We start from the raw sequence: 21,144 nt of genomic DNA, 5'->3' as shown, positions 1-21,144 counted from the left end.
AAATTTACCTTTAGAGAACTGCATGGAAAACTCCATTCTAGTGAGCCCTCAGCATACCCTGAGGCAGAAATTGGCACCTTACTAGAGGGAGTATGGGAGATAGTTTTTGCTTGCCCACAATGGCTGAGACTTAGAGGAGTCAAGGACATCTATAAAATGACCATATCCATTTCTCTACTTTCCGACAATAATGACCAAATTTATAAGGCTATATGACACTTTCAGTGTGCTATTTGTTCCAAGTTTTATTGTTATAACAACATAATAACATCAATACTTTTAATTCCTCCATTTTACAATGATAAAACTGAGGCACAGAGAGGTTAAGAAACTTGCCTGAGGTCACACAGTCGATAAGTATTAGCAATGACATTCGAATCTAGGCACTTTGAAACTGGATGCTAAGTTCGGACAGTTACAGAAACACTTCTCATTTGCAGGCTCCAGTTTTGGGTAACTAGTTTAACCAATATTTCCTTTCACCCAAAAATACATATTGAACAGTATTTTATAAGACAATCTACAGGGACTTCCCTGGTGGTGCAGTGGTTAAGAATTTGCCTGCCAATGCAGGGGACAGGTGTTCAACCCCTGGTCCAGGAAGATCCCACATGCCGCGAAGCAACTAAGCCCGTGCGCCACAACTACTGAGCCTGCGCTCTAGAGCCCGCACACCACAACTACTCAGCCCATACGTCGCAACTACTGAGCCCACGTGCCACAGCTACTGAAGCCCGTGAGCCTAGAGCCCATGCTCCACAACAAGAGAAGCCAACGCAATGAGAAGCCTGCGCACCGCAATAAAGAGTAGCCCCCCACTCGCCACAACTAAAGAAAGCCCGTGCGCAGCAACAAAGACCCAATGCAGCCAAAAAATTTTAAAAAAGAAAAAAGAAAATCTACAGCACACATTCAAAAAAAAAAAAGAATTAGGGAGCATTTGTACATGATATATTTGCTAAATATTGTGATCAGTGTTGTTCAAAACATAATTTGACATTACATTTTACAATTATTTTGATGAGCTTTCATGATGTTATAGCATCATCTTAAGAAGTACATCACTTGTGAGAGAAATATAATAAAACCTGTTTTATCTTTATTCTGCCTATAACTAAATTTTTGCCTTAGGATAATTCAAAGGGTCATAAATATTGTCTAGAAACACAGAAAATACAATTATTAATGAATAATGGAATCTAAGGGCAAGTATCCAACATATGTGAAGGGAAATACTAATTATCTGTGACATTTTTCAGGGTTCTATCATTATTTTAGCATTTTTTCCATAGTCTATTAAAAATTGTTCAATGTCACAAACAAAATCTTTACACTGAGAGTCTCAAATTTTCTGAATTCAGAAAAAGTACTAAACATACACCAAGAAGCCAGAGAAACCAGCTTTACCCTAAACTAACAATATCACATTTGGAAAATCAGCTGTTTTCTGATTCAATCTGGAAAGTTAGGATAATGACTCAGCTTCTTGAAAAAGACCAGAAGCCTAGTGGTTGTCAGGAAATGTCAGTGGTTACATATGATAGATGGGAGAAACTTAGTGTGCATAGAATTATGTCCTTTCCTCCAGCTTTGGTCTGTATGCTGTTTTCCTGTTCAGGAGTGTGGGAGTTTAAGAGAAACCTCCTTAAAAGGAACACAAAGACTCTATTCCACTATGCATGATATTGAGAAAAAAAAAGTTCCAATAAGCCGAAGAGCTTTGGTTCTGTGGAAGTGAGGCCAGTGGGTTCAAGTGTCATTGGTAAATGGCCTTCTGAACTAGGATGAGGCAGGAAAATAAATGCTGCCCCTGATTCTGGACCCTAGGAAATAATAAAATTCCTTCACTGCCTTCCATCCACATCGTAGCTGACTGTGTTCATATCAAATGTTCATTTTCCACATAAAATATTCCAATAATAATTTTGAAAAGAGGGTCCCCCTCAAAATGGATATTCCTAGCCTCCTGTGCAGCTAGAAGTGGCCACATGTCACATGTACAGTTTTTTCTTTTTTTTTTTTTTTAACATCTTTATTGGAGTATAATTGCTTTACAATGGTGTGTTAGTTTCTGCTTTATAACAAAGTGAATCAGATATACATATACATATGTTCCCATATCTCTTCCCTCTTGCATCTCCCTCCCTCCCACCCTCCCTATCCCACCCCTCTAGGTGGTCACAAATCACCGAGCTGATCTCCCTGTGCTATGCGGCTGCTTCCCACTAGCTATCTATTTTACATTTGGTAGTGTATATATGTCCATGACACTCTCTCACCCTGTCACATCTCACCCCTCCCCCTCCCCATATCCTCAAGTCCATTCTCTAGTAGGTCTGTGTCTTTATTCCCGTCTTGCCACTAGGTTCTTCATGACCATTTTTTTTTCCCCTTAGATTCCATATATATGTGTTAGCATACTGTATTTGTTTTTCTCTTTCTGACTTACTTCACTCTGTATAACAGACTCTAACTCCATCCACCTCATTACAAACACCTCCATTTCATTTCTTTTTATGGCTGAGTAATATTCCATTGTATATATGTGCCACATCTTCTTTATCCATTCATCCGATGATGGACACTTAGGTTGCTTCCATGTCCGGGCTATTGTAAATAGAGCTGCAATGAACATTTTGGTACATGACTCTTTTTGAATTACGGTTTTCTCAGGGTATATGCCCAGTAGTGGGATTGCTGGGATAGAGAATCCTAAAGATGCTACCAGAAAACTACTAGAGCTAATCAATGAATTTGGTAAAGTAGCAGGATACAAAATTAATGCACAGAAATCTCTTGCATTCCTATATACTAATGATGAAAAATCTGAAAGTGAAATTAAGAAAACACTCCCGTTTACCATTGCAACAAAAAGAATAAAATATCTAGGAATAAACCTACCTAAGGAGACAAAAGACCTGTATGCAGAAAATTATAGGACACTGATGAAAGAAATTAAAGATGATACAAATAGATGGAGAGATATACCATGTTCTTGGATTGGAAGAATCAACATTGTGAAAATGACTCTACTACCCAAAGCAATCTACAGATTCAATGCAACCCCTATCAAACTACCACTGGCATTTTTCACAGAACTAGAACAAAAAATTTCACAATTTGTATGGAGACACAAAAGACCCCGAATAGCCAAAGCAATCTTGAGAACAAAAAATGGAGCTGGAGGAATCAGGCTCCCTGACTTCAGACTATATTACAAAGCTACAGTGATCAAGACAGTTTGGTGGGCTTCCCTGGTGGCGCAGTGGTTGAGAGTCCGCCTGCCAATGCAGGGGATACGGGTTCGAGCCCTGGTCTGGGAAGATCCCACATGCCGTGGAGCAGCTGGGCCCGTGAGCCACAACTGCTGAGCCTGCGCGCCTGGAGCCTGTGCTCCGCAACAAGAGAGGCCGCGATAGTGAGAGGCCCGCACACCGCAATGAAGAGTGGCCCCCGCTTGCCGCAGCTAGAGAAGGCCCTCGCACAGAAACGAAGATCCAACGCAGCCAAAGGTAAATAGATAAATAAATAAATTAATTAAAAAAAAAAAAAAAAGACAGTTTGGTACTGGCACAAAAACAGAAATATAGATCAATGGAACAGGATAGAAAGCCCAGAGATAAACCCACGCACATATGGTCACCTTATCTTCGATAAAGGAGGCAAGCATATACAGTGGAGAAAAGACAGCTTCTTCAATAAGTGGTGCTGGGAAAACTGGACAGGTACATGTAAAAGTATGAAATTAGAACACTCCCTGACACCATACACAAAAATAAACTCAAAATGGATTAAAGACCTAAGTGTAAGGCCAGACACTATCAAACTCTTAGAGGAAAACATAGGCAGAACACTCTATGACATAAATCACAGCAAGATCCTTTTTGACCCAGCCCCTAGAGCAATGGAAATAAAAACACAAATAAACAAATGGGACCTAATGAAACTTAAAAGCTTTTGCACAGCAAAGGAAACCATAAACAAGACCAAAAGACAACCCTCAGAATGGGAGAAAATATTTGCAAATGAAGCAACTGACAAAGGATTAATCTCCAAGATTTACAAGCAGCTCATGCAGCTCAATAACAAAAAAACAAACAACCCAATCCAAAAATGGGCAGAAGACCTAAATAGACATTTCTCCAAAGAAGATATACAGATGGCCAACAGACACATGAAAGAACGCTCAACATCATTAATCATTAGAGAAATGCAAATCAAAACTACAATGAGGTATCATCTCACACCAGTCAGAATGGCCATCATCAAAAAATCTAGAAACAATAAATGCTGGAGAGGGTGTGGAGAAAAGGGAACACTCTTGCACTGTTGGTGGGAATGTAAATTGATACAGCCACTATGGATAACAGTATGGAGGTTCCTTAAAAAACATGTACAGTTTTGATCAACGATACATAGATGGAAATCTGTTGGGTCTTTCTGGTAAAGTTTTATTTTCCTGGCATAGGCATGAGTCTTCCTTGCTGTTGCACCTTCTGCTTCTTTGTCCCGCCTAGAATGCAGGTATGAAGTTGGATTGTGACTATGCAGTAATACTGGGGTAAAGCTGCTCACTAAGGATGTTGGAATAAAAAGAGGAAGGCAGACTCGGATGTGGAGGACTCAGCCCTCAGCTGCCTATATCTGGATTCTCATTTAAGAGGGAAAAATATTCCTGTTTTATAAACCACTGTGGTTGGGCTTCTGTTACCTGCAGCTGAAGGGCATCCTTAATGATATATCCTTAAGTGGGATCAGCCTCCAGGGAAATTGTAAAGAAGACAGTTTTCAATATCGACAACTATTTCCCTTCTCACCCTCTGTGCCTCTGTTCATGCCATTTCTTCCATCTGGGCATCTCTGTCCTCTGACCATCTCTGCTAGCATGTATTCATTTATTTATTAGTGTAGCAAATGTGTGCCAGGATATGTGCTATTAAAAATAATCACATACATACACTCAAAGTTTGGGCAAAGTCTAATGAGGGAAGTAAGATGTGCAAATAAATCCTCAAGATTAAAGGTGCTAATTGCTGAAACAGAGAAATCTCAAAGTCTCAGGTCACAGAAGACTGGGCAGCCAGCAACAGGGGGTCAGAGATGGCTTCCCAGTGGAAATGGTGATTGACCTGGCTCTTAAAGAATCAGCTGAAATTCAAAAAAAAAAATCTTTCACAAAGCAGCCCTGCAATGGCCTCCATCAGAAAAGATTTTTTCTACGGAACCTTATTTGTCTTTGATAACATCAATTCCTTTCTTCCCTGAAGGTTGTTTAAGATTGTGTCTTCCGAAGGCAGGGACTACATCTGACTCAACCTCTTAGTCTCCCATGGTGCCTGGTTCATCTTAGATCCATGGTAAATATTAGTTGAATGGCATTACTGATCTTCCCATGACTTTAGACACCCAGTGCCTTAGCTGCAGCTTCCCTAAGATTAGGCTTTTTCCTCGGATGAATCCATCTAACAGACATTTGGCAAGTTAATAAAATTTGTCAAACTAGGAGAAAAGTTTAAGAAAATACAAAGCATTTTTGTAGCGTATAAATATTTAGAAAAGCGTTATCTGTTGGCTGACTATATATACTCTCTCCTGAAGAGAATTGGACAGGGGGCAGGGAGACAGCAGACCCAGCTGGGTGAGGGCTCTGCTGAAAACAGACTGGAACAGCTGTGTATCCTTTTCCTGTAATCCTTTTCCTTTTCTTATGGTAATAAGAAATTCCCACAGACTGGGTGCCTTAAAACAATAGGAACTTTTTTTTTACAGTTCTGTAGGGCAGAAGTCTGAAATCAATGCCTCAGCAGGGTTTGTTCCTTCTGGAGGCGCTTGGGAGAAACTGTCCTATGACTCTCTTCTAGTTTCTGGTGGCTGCTGGCAATCCGTGGTATTTCTTGGCTTGTATGTGCATTGTTCCAATCTCTGCCTCTATCGTCACATGACCTTCTCCCCTGTGTGTCTCCTCTCTTTCTCTTCTATTCTCTTCTAAGGACACTTGTCATTGAAGTTAGGGCCCCCTAGAATCCAGGATGATCTCATCTCGAGATCCTTCACTTAGTTACAACTCCAAAGACCTTTTTTACAAATAAGGTCACATTTACAGGCCCCAAGTGGAAATATCTTCCGGGGGGACACAATTCAACCCACTATAACTTCTGTTGCTGCCTTCCCTCCCACAAGAAAGGATTAACAGGACTGGCTGGGAAGCAAGGTTTTTTCTTCAAAAATCACGTTTCAAGGCTCTTAAGGGAAAAACTAGAAGGCTCCTAGGATGTAACAAAGAAATAGAACCATTTTGGAAATGGATGCCTAGCCCCTATTAGGTCTCATTTCTGTAGAAACTCAACCAGGCAAGATTCTTTATTCCAGAGAATAATTTTCTCTATCCAAATTTATTTCACCTCCACAACTAAGCCCCACAGACATAAATAGGCTATGGGAAAATTATCTCCTGCCCAAGTACAAACTGTCTGATGTCACTCTTTCATTTTTTAACAGAAGGAACTTTTTACACTAAAGTTCTCAGGCCTGGGACTTCCCTGGTGGCACAGTGGTTAAGAATCCTCCTGCCAAAGCAGGGGACACGGGTTTGAGCCCTGGTCGGGGAAGATCCCACATGCCGTGGAGCAACTAAGCCTGTGCCTCGCAACTACTGAAGCCCCCGTGCCTAGAGCCCGTGCTCCGCAACAAGAGAAGCCACCGCAATGAGAAGCCTGTGCACCGCAACGAAGAGTAGCCCCCGCTCGCTGCAACTAGAGAAAGCCCGCTCGCAGTAACAAAGACCCAACGCAGCCAAAAATTTTAAAATTAATTGACTAATTAAAAAAAAATAAAGTTCTCAGACCTGAATCTGGGGGCAGTTGCTTAAATCTAAGTCTGTGGGCTTATAGTCTTGGATCTGTGTTACTACCATCCTGTGACAACACTTCTATAATAGCACCAGATACAGTTTTCTAGGTATGTTATAACTTTATTTAATAGGTCACCTCTGCTGTATGACTTTTTCCTTATTAAAAATAAATTCTGTAACATAAAAGCTATGAAATTACAGAGTTCTTCTGAGAAAGAATGATTCTCCTCGAAGGGCTTTTATTAAAAGAGAACACATTTTCCTACAAGCTTGACTATAACCCACAATATATGTTTATTATGAAGAAGATTATATTAAGAATTCAGTCTCTGGGGAATTCCCTGGCGGTCCAGTGGTTAGGACTGGGCACTTTCACTGCCGGGGCCAGGTTCAGTCCCTGGTCAGGGAACTAAGATCCCACAAACCGGGCGGGGTGGTCAAAAATAAATACATAAATAAAGAATGTGGTCTCTGAGCGGTCTCTGACTTTACAACCAAGAGACAACTGCAAATAGCCCTGAAAGCTGTATTATGATATTTACCAGCTGAATTTTCTTACGGGCAGGTAACCTATTTTTCCAGTTAGGTCTGCCTATGGTCACATCATCACCCTCTGAGATTACATCAATTGACAGACACTTATTTTTATGAAGATTAAATACAAAACTCTCAAACTTTCCACCAATTCTTTTTAAAACTTTCCCACATCGAAGCAAGGGTTCTGGCATCAACACTGAGAACCCAGTGTTGAGGACTGAATTGTTTATGTTAATGTCATTGTTTAACTTCTCTTCTGCCTAATTTTATTCTTTTTAACGTACATTCTAATGCCAAATACTTCTATATGGTTTATTACGAAAATAAGTAATCACTTGACCCCTCCATTATCTTCCACAGAGGCAACCATTCCCAACTATTTTGGCTTTTTCTTTTAGCATTTCACTCCTTATCTCTAAATAATATATTTATAATGCTACTTAATTTTTTCAGTTTTAGTCATTTTTAATGAATTTCCTATGTATAATAGAACATGAGAATTTAGTTCCCTTTCATGCTTATCCCTTCCCAAAGCACAGACTTTTCCCTTTCTTTAATCCTTCCAAGAGAGTTAACCATAATTTTAATAAATAAAACAGTACTTGCATTATTATGACTGTGTGAACACCATCTACACCTGCGCCATGATGCTCTTTTTTTATATCTTTTAATTTTACCACTATTTAATAACTATCCCTTTTTAATTAACCTGGATTTCTGTGTACCTATCAGACTCATTTTCCTTGGTAGAAGTACATTCCACCAGATTCATCTTCTTGCAGCGCTCTGCCCTCCTGGTCCACTCTGGACTGCTCATCCCTGGGCCTCTTGCCCAGCCATCATCATAGCGTCTCCCTTATCCATCTTCCAGGAGACTTCCTTTTCCTCTCACTTGTGTCGGATCTCCTGGATCTCATGTTTTTCTCCTTCTTAGCTTATTTTCTCCTTTTGGAATAGAACATTCTCCCATAGCTTCCTAAGAAATGGTACACTATAGGTTAATTTTGTAGGAACACTCATTTCTGGAAATGAACACTTTATTTGTTCACTAGACAAGTCTTGACATTATCTCTCAAGACAGGTCAATTTTCACCTTCTTCAGAAAAATTTTTCTGTCTCAGGCAAAATTAAACTCTTCTACCTATGCACATCCATAACACTTCATTTATTAATTTATTCATTTATCTATCCATTCACTTCTTCATTCATACATCCAGCAAATACTGATTGAGTGCTCTCATGAGCTAAGCACTGGGATAGGCACAAAGATGAAGAGAACAAACTTGATTTGAGTTTGTTCATGCAGGAGAGGCCAGGAAAAAAGACTGAGAAAGAGTGACCAGTGAGAAAGGAGGCCAATCAGTCAAGGATGATGCTACAAAGAAAGGAAGGAGTGTTTCGTGAAGAAAATAATAATCAACTTCGTTAGATTATGTTGAGAGGTATAGTAAGATAAGAAGCAGAAATATCTATTGGAGATGACAACAAAGACATCACTGATGGCTTTGGAAAAGGCAGTTTCTGTGGGAATACTGGGCAGGAAACCTGACTGGAGTGAGATGAGAGGAGAAATCAAGGAAGTAGAGATAGTAAGCATAGGCAGCTCTTTGGGGGATTTTTTTTTTTTTTTTTTTCTGGCTAGTGAAGCAGAAAAATGGAGTGGAAATTAGGAGAGGAATATGCAGTTTAGAGAGGGCTTTAAATCATGAAAGGAACTGTGGCATGCTGAATGCTCCTGAAACTGATCTGACAGTTTCTGAACTGACACAGCCAGAGAGGCTAACACGTAGGAAGACCAAGATGTAGCTCTTGGTCTCTGGCACTCTCTGTTTAACCTTATCCAACTTCCTTTGGTAATTTTTTCTTATTTTGTTCATTGTTCCAAATTAATGAGAAGAGGAACATTTAATAGATTTCTCAGTATCTGGGAATTCCCTGGCGGTGCAGTGGTTAGGACTCTGCGCTCTCACTACAGAGGACCCAGGTTCAATCCCTGGTCAAGGAACTAAGATCCCACAAGCCTCGTTGTGAGGCCAAAAACCAACAACAACAACAATAGATTTCTAGGTGTCTAAATTAGGTTCATTTTTACTAATTCAACCTTCAGTTTTGTTTTGTTTTATTTTTCTTGTCTCTGTCATGGCTCATAACTGAAAAAAAAAAAAATCCCCAGGCTGCTGAGAAGTTATCCTTAGGATAAAGTTCTGACACTACTTTAAAATTATTTTAATTTGCAAAAATTGCACAAGTTGTTTGTGCTACAGTTTCATGAAAATCTGTTTAATAGTAATACCCAATCCACAAACTGTTTTAAGGATTAAATGAAACACTAGTAAAGCATATAGAATAATGCCTGATACACATTAGAGACGTCAATAAACGTTAGCTGTGTTGTAACTATTGCTGTCACCATCATTTTATTTTCATCATGGTTGTCATCATCATCATCATCATTTGACGCTGAGAGGGGAGGAGAAAGGATGGCTCCAGTGAAATGTCATTTTGCTTAAAACCTGGCCCCTTAGGTGGAGGTAAAGGTACACTGTCACTTTGACCTCCATGCAAACACAAGCCGATACACACATGCACATACACGCTCACACTCACATTTATAGGATGCTCACGTGCGGCACAAACTCTGATGTCAGAATGTTAGATTTTTTTATTTATGTTGGGGTTTTTGTTTTAAAGTATTAAGCCAAATATAATCTTGTATGAAAAATATGTATTAGCTATTTCTGAAGTCTATAAATTTTTCATATGCAGTAAAAAATTAAATTTTGAGTTTATTACTTTCAATTATAGCTGAAGAAAATAACAAAATAGCAAAACCAGGCTAGTCTCACCTGCAGTTGTGGGTCCTTTGCTGACTTTGTGGAAAACCTACTTATTATATCTGTGCACTTTGCCTGTATGAGTTTGTTTCAGGATGCCCTCTCAAGCTCCAACCCTGTTCGATGGTTCACTACAGTTCTATCCCCTGCCAAAGCATTTCATTTTTTCACAATAAACAAAAAATATCAATCAAGAAATGCTAATTAACAGTCACAAACAAGTTAATGTTTGCAAATGTGAGAAAGGAAAAGTTTGAAACAAAACACAGGATGTGGAATATTTCAGACTGATATGACTTAAAGAAATTCAAAGAATGGAATTTTATAATGTTGCCATAAGCCAAAAAACTACAACAAAAACATGAGCTAAGGGATGAGCACCTGAACCCCAGTAAAACCAGTATCCTAATAGATTTGTTTCCCAAACGGTAAATGCCTCACATTAGAGGTAACAGCAAATTAAAGTTTAGTTTCCTTATTTGCGAAAGGTAGTTTTAAAAATGTTTACTATCTCCATACCATTGTGGAGTGTTTAAACACCCTTTAAAGAAGTCAAGTACAAAAAATGGTTGAGTTCTTCTATGCCAATGATGAAAATGACAAAGCCAGTTACAGTATTAGAAAATCAACATGAAGGGAATGTTAGAAATAATCTCACTCTAATCTCTTAAATTACATAGAGGAAAATTGAGTGTCAAGAATTGTGAAGGGATTGAGATGTTGCCCTGCTTAGCCTGCTCGCAGTTTCATAGATGCTGGTAGAAGACAGGAGACATCTGGGTCAGAGACAAAGGACTTTAGTGCCCAGGGCAGAGCAGGCAACATGAGCTTCATGTTCAAGTTGATACCCATTACTCCCCAAGTCCCATGGGGGTATAAGGATGTGAACTCAGGTGGATGCTGGACATGCAGAGGATTTGTGTCACAGCTGAGGAATTTTGAGTTTAGAAAACCCTCAGTTTTATAAGAAGGATGCTAGCAAACCTGCCTAATGTTTTACAAGAAGGAAAAACTATCTTTATCACCCTGGTCAGGAAACAAATCTGTCATCTGCCCTGGAGGGAGACAATAGCTATACAAACATCTGTGCAAACAGAACAAGGAAGTTAATGCCTCTTGCTCAGAAGATGTTCAGAAATGTGAGAGACATACAGAAAACCGTGTCCTAACACTGAGATTTAGTGAAAAGAAAGAGATTATTTAAGGTCACCAACTAAAGTGCTGAGTTGTTAATTAGTGCAATAAAATATGGTAGAAATATATTATTTAATATTTGATAGTTAGGTGGACACACCCTAAGGTGAGACCTAATGAGTTAATCTCCCTTCCTTAAATGCAGGAAGAACCTGTGACTTGCTTTTAACCAAAAGAATATGCCACAGGTCACAGGATGTCACGGCCATGATTAGGTTACCCGATCTATCTATCTATCTATCTATCTATCCATCTATATCTTAGGAGACTCATGGCCTATATATATATTAGATAGACAGATAGATGAATATATCACCTAAGATCATATACATATGACTCTTAGCAGACCATGTCCAAGGCCTGCCGCTCCAGAAAAATTAAACTGCCACATTGTAACTGCTTGTGGAAAGGTTCATGCAGTAGGAAATTATGAGTGTCCTTTAGGACCAAAAGGCAGCCTCCAGGCAACATCCAATAAAAAGCTGCGGTCCTCAGTCCTATAGCCAAAGGATCAGAAATCTGCCAATAACCTAAATGAGTTTGGAAGCAGATTTTCCCCCACTCGGGCCTCCAGATGCAGCCTGGTCAACATCTTGATTGCGGCCTTTTGAACCCTAAGCAAAGAACCAAGTTGAGCTATGCCCATAGTTTCTCTTGACCCAGAGAAACTATAAGTTAATAAATATGTGCTGTTTAAGCTGCTACATTTTTGGTGATTTGTTATGCAGCAATAGAAAACTAATACAATAGCTTAGCACAGCCCAGAATTTAATCTGTTGAACACCTCTTCTCTTTTATCTCAATGAGATAAAAATCAGATCTTTTTGAAATTTATCTTGTATCTTTATTTGTCTACGCCTGGAAGGCTTAAATTGACCCTACTTAGATCATTATAAGTCATTTCTACCAACAAATCTGGTGGTTTGGTTGTTTATTTATTTTGTTTTACAGTCATCCCACCCAAAATAGAACCAAGATTAATAAGCATACAGCTAATTCCCCATTTCCTTTGGTAAAACCTTATTAATTATTCCAATCCACAAAAAGTCTCTCTTTATTGAACCTACATTTGTAAATTACTACAAAATTTAACATTTAATTGTTCTTAACAATTGTATTATTTCTTCAGCATGATTGTAGATCCTCTATTTGTCTTACAGATATTTTTATATTTCCCACAGTATTTGCAACAGTGTCAGGCAAAAAGGAAATGCTCATTAAATTCTGTTGATTGATAAACATGACCTGATTTTTCAGAAGTTCCTGCTAACAATCAATCTGCCTGGATACTGCAGAATTTACTCAGTATGAAATTGCTCCCTCACCCCTCCCATTGTGAGTTGTTTTGACTCATCCCCAGTCTGGGACTGAAATAACCTCTGTAAAAAAATGAGGTCTTACGTCAAAATCACTTTCTGGGTTAATTCTATTTTCAGTCACTATGTGGCATAATTTATCCCCACGTCAGAGGACATATCCATCTGAATACTCAGGATCAGTCTTTATACATAAATTAAATTAGAATTTCAACATATTTACTCTAAAAATAATAATGGAATGGTGGGGACTTCACTGGTGGTCCAGCGGGTAAGATTCTGCGCTCCCAATACAGGGGGCCCCGGTCCAATCCCTGGTCGGGGAACCAGATCCTGCATGCATGCTGCAACTAAGAGTCCGCATGCCGCAACTAAAAGATCCCACATGCCACAATGAAGATCCCGCTTGCTGCAACTAAGACCCGGTGCAGCCACAAATAAATAAATAAATAAATAAATAAATAAATAAATAAATAAATATTTTTAAATAATAATAATGGAATGGACAATTGGATAAATCATAAAAGTGAGGAGGAAAGAAATTTCAAAGATACTTCTAAAAATACAGACTCTGCTGTAAATAAATGAACAGGTGCCTATGATTATTGGATGCTGATAAATCTAGGTTATAATTTCATTGGCCATAATTTTAGGCCAGTTACTTCTCATCCCTAATACTTTCTGTAATGGCAAGCAGCCAGCATTCTTGGGATGATGTATTACAATACTTTTGCATCATAAATCTTTGCATTTCACCTCAAACTGGAACATATCTGACAAGATAAAATAACAAATAGTGCCAGGTTTAGCTTTATGCCTAAGAAAGAACTAATTAGGCCAAAAAGATTGATAGTAATTGCTATGATTCTTATACGCTTGTTCATTTTCTACAGTGACTAGGAAGGGACAAAAGCCATACATTTGAAAAAACCATTTATTAAAAACAACACTACAACTTTCTTAACCTAGAAATAAGGTGCCATAGGGACATTTTTTGACCCACTTATATTTGAGGAGAAGTCTCTCTCTTCTCTCTCTCTCTCTCTCTCTCACACACACACACACACACACACACACACACTTTTTGACCCACTTATATTTGAGGAGAAGTCTCTCTCTTCTCTCTCTCTCTCTCTCTCTCTCACACACACACACACACACACACAAACACACACACACATAATTTGAAATTTCTGCTTATCTCTTATTTACATAAACCTGTTTGAGAAATTTTAAAATTGTGAAAACACTGAACCAATCACCTGCCACTGTGGCCTTAAACCAGTAGCTATTTACTGCTTCCTTTTGTAAATAGCTTTGTTAAAACAACTGCTATCTGGGAATTCCCTGGTGGTCCAGTGGTTAGGACACCACGCATTTACTGCCAAGGGCACAGGTTCAATCCCTGGTCAGGGAACTAAGATCCCACAAGCTGTGTGCCACGCCCCCTCGCCCCCCAAAAAACTGTTATAATTCTAAATCATAAAGTGTAAAGAAAGTGATAATGTTAATAACTTAAATAGGATTTTTTGTTACTTACATTTCTTTGAATGAATCACCATTCTTCTCCATGAAATTACTTGAATTTCAGTTTCTTAGTGGCTTTTAGTTTTAGTTGATCCTGACTTGCTGTTGCTATCTATTTTTCAGTCTACAATAAAAGCAAAGTATTTCAACATGGAAATTGAAAACAGTATCAAAACAAATGACTTTCCTTATGAAGAATACATTAGACAATTACTTAGTGTCTTGCTCATATTTTGTGCTCAGTATATTTTTGGAGAATTAACAATAACAAAAAAAAAAAAAAAAAAAAACCTAGGAGAGTTCATTATAACCAGAACTGTCCTACAATAAATACTGAAGAAAAGTTTTCAGACTAAAGGGCAATGACACCAGATAGAAACTTAGCTCAGTAGGAGGAAAAATGAAGAGCACTGGAAATGCTAATTTTAAAAAGACAACAGATTGTTTAATACAAATATTATAATACTGTATTTTGAGGATTATAACATATGTAGGTTTAAAATATGTGACAATAACACTACAAAGAATGAGTGGGGTGAGTAGAAATATAGGGTTACATGATTCTGACTACACATAACTTAGTATAAGTTATGTATTAATTCAAGGTAGACTGGGACAAGTTATAGATGCATAATGTAAACCCTAAACAACCACTAAAATATAAAATATAAATAAGTATTTAAAAACCAATAGTGAAAATAAGATGATGTTAGCAAGACAGCAGTACAGGAATTTCTAGCACTTGTACCCTCCCAGAAACTATATTGAACAACTATATGGTAAGATACATACTAATCTTATACACTGTTCTTGAAAAATAAAGGAAGATGGAATGTTTCCCAACTCATTTTATAAGGCCAGTATAATGCTCTCACAAGCATACACACAAAAATCCTTAATAAAAGAAAGGTAAATTAAAATTAGCAATATATAAAAAGGATTATATATCATGACCTAATTGGAGTTATCCTAAGAATGCAAGGAAGGTTTAACACTTGAAAATCAAAAAAAAAAAAAAATCATCTCAATAGATATAGAAAAAACAGTTGACAAAATTCAACAACAAGTTATGACTAAAAAGCAAAAACAAAAACTTCAAGCAAAGTGGTGATAGAAGGAAGCACTCTAAATTTGGTATCAGGGTTATGTCAGCCTTAAAACAAGACAAATTTATTATCTTACAGTTCTGAAAGTCAGAAGTCCAAAATGGGTCTCACTGGGCTAAAATCATGTTGTTGACCAGACTGAGTTCCCTCCTCAAGGTGCTACAGGAGAATCCATTTACTCGCCTTTTCCAGATTCTAGAGGCTGCCCACCTTCCTTGGTTTATGGCTCTCTTCCATCTTCAAGTTAGCAACGACCAGTCAAGTAAGTCTTTCTCACAGTGCATCACTCTGACTCTGACTCTGACTCTCTCTTCCATATACAAGGACCCTTGTGATTACATTGGTCCCAAATGGTTAATCCAGAATAATCTTATTTGAAAGTCAACTGATTAGCAATCTTAATTCCAACTGCTACCTTAATTCCTGGAGATTAGGACATAGACATTTTGGGGAAGCCACTATTCTGCCTACCACAATCTATACCTCCACATAATATCCACTCACCCTCTGGATTATTTCAGAGAAAATCCCAGATGTCACATCATCTCATTCATAGCTATTTCAGTATGGATTTTTAAAAGATAAAAATTCTTTTGAAAAGAAAACAATCACACCTAAAAAATAATAACAATAATTTCTTAGGATCATCAACTATCCAGTAATTATTTAAATTTCCCGGGACTTCCCTGGTGATCCAGTGGGTAAGACTCCACACTCCCAATGCAGGGGGCCTGAGTTTGATCCCTGGTCCGGGAACTAGATTCCGTATGTATGCCACAACTAAGAGTTTGCATGCTGCAACTAAGACCAGGTGCAGCCAAAATAAATAAATAAATAAATAAATTTCCCTTATGATTTTTTTTAATTAGAGTATAGCCCCTTATGATTTTTAAGATACTTTACAGTTTGTTTGAAAGAGAATTCAAATAAGATCCATACATGGCATTGAATAATATTCAATAGCATTGAATAATATGAATTATTCTTTTAATAATATTAAAAGAATAATATTGGGACTTCCCTGGTGGGCCAGTGTTTGACTCCGCGCTTCCACTGCAGGGGGCCTGGGTTCGATCCCTGGTTGGGGAAGTAAGATCCTGCATGCCACACAGCACAGCCGATAAATAAATAAATAAATAGATAGATAAATAAATAATAAATAAAAGAATACTATTTCTGAGGATCCCTAACATTATTTTAAATCATTTTAATTATATTGTCAGTTAAATACATACAAACATGAAACTGGATATAAATTCCTCATGTGTATGTCTCTCATATATCTACAAAATAAAAAATATTCTTGAAGAAACCTGTGGGCCCAGTTTGAGAAATATTGTTCCTATATCATTGTATACAAAGTTCATTTTAAAATTAGTTGTATCATGTTCTATGAGAGTACTTCATTGTTGCCTAAAACTGTTGCTTAATTTCAGAATTACCATTCTTTAGTAACATTTTTGTCACCTACTATCTACCATTCACTTTTCGTAGGTAGGGAAACACAAAGGTGAAAACAACTTGGTCAGTTGCTCATAGTGGATTTTTCAAAAAGTTATGTATTATCCAAACAACTAGAATGTAAGCTATGTGAAGGTGGGAACCAGGTCTTACAAATCTTCATGTCCCTCAGGGGCCTAACAAAGTGCTTCTATAAAGTTGGTACTCAATCAATGTTTAATAACTGATTAGACTTGAAAGCCTATATTTTAATTGCTCAGTTATATTTAGCAGGCATACCTAGAGAGAACGAACCATGCCACCATATTTCTCTTTTTTGCTTTAGGATGAAGAAGCAGTGAGTGTGCGTGTTTGTGGGTTGGCAATTATGATGGAGAGAAGGATGCTTAGTGATAGTGACGGTGCAACAGCCACTGTGGTAACTTGGAGCTAAGCAAGTCATAAAGCTGACCTCGGCGGGTGCAGAGCCTCACCAGTCAGTGTTATAGATGGATAGCTATTATGGGTCAACAGTGATAGATGGAATTTGCTCAGAATAGCACAACACATTCAGCTCTTTGGAGACAATGAACATTTATCACTGATGATTAATCCTTTCATGAGTCCATTTCGAGGTTTAACAGCACTCTTTTCTTGCACTTTTGTTCCTTGTATATCAGTCCCACGGTCCCGCTCATTCAGGAAGTGTTTACTTTCTGGGACTATGCTATGTATATAGCTCCTGAGTATTTAATCATAGAACTGCATGGCAGATTTCTCCCAGCTTCTAGGACTCTCTCACAATCTACTTTCCAGCATGTGCACAGTCCTTATAATTTCTCCTAGCATCGAAATTTTGGGCTTATGTCATCAGACAACCTGGTACAAATTTCAATATAATATCTGAAAGGGATTAAACATTAATATACATTAACATATTTTAAAATAATGATTAATATGTTAATTCTCAAAGAGCAAAAATCTCAGGGAGGGTATATTAAGGGAATGCAGGTGAGTTTTGAAACACATGGCACATGCTGCTACTGTCCAAGAGGGTAGGTAAAATTTGGTGACCTTGAGGAGAACAGGACTATAAAGACACTAAAAAAGGAGAGCTATATAACAATTACATAAATCTGGGGTGTTCTATTCATGCCCATGCTCATCCCTGATGACACTATAAATCCTTTAAAGGTGGAGGCCAGATTATGCACATCTTTGCATTCCAACAGTAAAACTCAGTGTGCTTCACAGACCAACATCATTGCCATCACCTGGGAGCTTATTAGAACTACAGAACCACAGGCCTAATCCCAGACATACTGAATCAGAATCTGCACTAAAAGAAGTCTCCAGGTGATTTCAATGTACATTAAAGTTTAAGAAACACTATGGGGACTTCCTTGGTGGTGCAGTGGTTAAGAATCCGCCTGCCAATGCAGGGGACATGGGTTCGAGCCCTGGTCAGGGAAGATCCCACATACTGCAGAGCAACTAAGCCCACGTGCCACAACTACAGAGCCTGTGCTCTAGAGCCCACGAGCCACAACTACTGAGCCCACGTGCCACAACTACTGAAGCCTCTGCACCTAGAGCCCGTGCTCCACAACAAGAAAAGCCACCACAATGAGAAGCCCGGGCACCACAACAAGGGGTAGCTCCCACTCGCCGCAACTAGAGAAAGACCGCACGCAGCAACAAAGACCTAATGCAGCCAAAAATTAATTAATTAATTAACTAATTTTTAAAAAAGGAAACACTTTGGAACTAGCATAGTGCCTTATACACCTTAAGATTGAAAACGTGTTAATTACCCTCAAAACACAAAGGCTTCATAACTTGTAAAAATACCAGGTGTGAAGGTCTGAGAGACAAAACGTGATAACAGTTTAAGAGAGAAAGATAAAAAGCAGGCACTATATTAACACGCACATACCAGGAATATTATACTTTTTGGGGAACCTGCCATAATTATATGCCAAAAGAATAGGATATTCTGGAGGACCTGTCTTCAAAGTGAGGTGTTTGCCCCTGGATGTGTGCAAAACAATCCAATGGAGTATAGGCATAAAATATTAGAATTTTTATTTTTAAAAGGAGCTATACTAATATTTAATATTCAGGTTGACATTGTTACCTATGCTCAGTACGCCAGATAGTTCATGAGATTAGTAGCAGCGCTCTCAGTTTATTGAAATTTTCTGCACTTTATGTGTGCCTTGTTAAGTGACTGTAACTAAATGAACAAATGACTTCAAAATGTTCCTTCAAGGGATATGTAGATTGGAGATAATACACAAGGAAAGCAATGACAAAAAAAAAAAAAGCAGAAGACGCATTTATATCCTTATGCAGGCTCTTTGTCAGTCACATTCAAGACAAAAGCAGTGGCAATAAAATCAAGTGTGACCTGAAGTCAGCCCAAAATTCCTACATTTTTTTAAAGCTTTATTGAGGTATTATTGATAGACAAATAACTGCACATATTTAGTGTGTACAATTTGTTCATCCTTTTTTTTTTTTACTAAATATATTAAACATTTTGAAAAATTATTTAAAAGTACCATATAACCCCACTATCACTCATGATGGAGCTTGCCCTAAGAGTACATTGCCATCTCTGTTTACTATGCTTTGTGAGACTATGCTTTCCAGTAAGGACAGCTGATATGCTGAGATCTGAGGATATACTTAGTGAAAAAAAGCAAGGAGCAGAATGGTGCAGAAAGTGACAAATTTCTTTTAAAATTTAATTACACATCACTGTGAAATTGTAGAAAACTGAAGTCAAAGAGAAGGACCTACAGTATTCTAGAAAAGGGGGGGAAAGTCATATTTAAGAATAGGAATTAGAATAGCTTTAGACTTCTAAATGGCAATACTGGAAATGAGAAGACAATGAAAAAAATGCCTTCATAATTCTGAAGACAAATTACTTTTCTTTTAGAATTATATATCCAATGAAACTATTAATTAGTGTAAGGATAGAATACAGACATTTTCTGACATGCAATTTCCTTAAAAAAAATTACTTCCCAGAAAACTCTTTCTCAGGAAGCTATAAGATATTCTTCATTAAAATAGTCATAGGCCAACAAAGAGGAAAATATGGAGTCCAGAAGAGAAGGGATCAAAACCAAAAACAAGGGAAGATGAAGGTAAAAGATGTTGACAAAAAATTAATCAGCTAATTTAAGAAAGAAATGGAAATTTTTATTCTGTCCAAACTGAGGATTATAACCTGGGAACAGTCTCTCAGAAAGCTCTGAGAACTGCTCTGCCCATTAGAGGTCAAAGCACAGTCACATAAGTTTTTGAGACAGAGGGCTGTACATTAAACACGGTTTACACAATCCAGATCTACAGGTATAAAGTGAGTAGTGGGTCGTGGGTCATTCATGGCCCCGTACAAGATTAAGAAGAAAGGTTTATCTCCTGAGGAGTTATGACCCTTGATGAGATTAAGAAAAAAGGTTAGGAAAATTATTTCCTAAGGAGGTCTGGTTAATGTGGATGCACAATGCACACTAAAAGGGAGGGAGGAGGCCCAAATGAGCAAAGAAATTTTATGTTAAATTTTTCTTGTCTTGCAATAAAATGTGAGTTTTATTTCACCAATGGAAATCCTGAATAAGAGTTTGCGTTGTCCATCCTAGGTTGGGTGAACACTACTGCGTGGGGGCAGGTTGGAAGAATCTGGGAGACACTTCCCCAAAGATGAAATTGACAGACTCACTGTGGTGAGTGAACATGTTAAGAGACTCAGACAAATTGACAGAGTGTTGGGGTTGAATTAGTGACTAATAATACAGATAACATTTATGGAATGCTTCCTATGTGGGCAGACACTCTTCTAAGCACACTGCATCTAAACCTTATGCCATGGATGTATGTATTGCCCCTATTTTACAGATAAGAAAAAGAAGGCAAAGCCAATTAACTAGCTAGCTCAAGGTCACACAGCTAGTAAGAAAGAGCACTGGGACTGAAACACAGGCAACCTGACTCCAGAGACTTTCTTGTAATCCTTATTCCACCCTAGTTTTCCAAGGGTACAGAAATGCCACCAGTTAAGAAAAAACAAGAAGAATCAACTTCAGGAAAAACAGAAAATGGCATAAGGAAAAGCAATGACAGTTTTCTATATGGTTGTGATGTGAATGGCATTTTCACAGTCATAATAATGTGAATATTAAATACTGATATTATGATACAGTGTTATTTAAAGCACTGAGGCATTTGGAAGGTGCTTATGCACAGTGGAGATAGGAAGGAAGAGGAGAGCTAAATCCTTACCTTTCATAGTAGAGCCAATAAAGTCTAAAATAAAAAGTCAACAA

General features: G+C 38.0%; 1 protein-coding gene and 1 pseudogene across 3 annotated transcripts in view; one reads left to right on the top strand and one right to left on the bottom strand.

Moving 5' to 3' along the window:
• MORC1 (MORC family CW-type zinc finger 1) overlaps nt 1-21,144 on the bottom strand; it is a 363,536-nt gene that overhangs the window by 305,617 nt on the left and 36,775 nt on the right. The window contains exon 2 of one of the 2 annotated variants that reach the window (XM_082460154.1): nt 14,272-14,382. The exons of the other annotated variant lie outside the window; for it this stretch is intronic. The gene's annotated coding sequence lies outside the window, so the exon portion shown is untranslated. The remainder of the gene's footprint in view (nt 1-14,271; nt 14,383-21,144) is intronic. 2 annotated transcript variants of the gene reach the window in all.
• The window catches only part of LOC309659578 (small nuclear ribonucleoprotein G pseudogene), a 69,029-nt pseudogene that overhangs the window by 16,367 nt on the left and 31,518 nt on the right, over nt 1-21,144 (top strand). The gene's annotated exons all lie outside the window — the stretch shown is intronic.

This window comes from Balaenoptera physalus (genome assembly GCF_965194825.1).
Source record: "Balaenoptera physalus genome assembly, chromosome: 4".
NCBI lineage: Eukaryota > Metazoa > Chordata > Mammalia > Artiodactyla > Balaenopteridae > Balaenoptera > Balaenoptera physalus.
The sequence above is the reverse complement of the archived record's forward strand: the minus strand, read 5'-3'. Positions and strand labels throughout refer to the sequence as shown.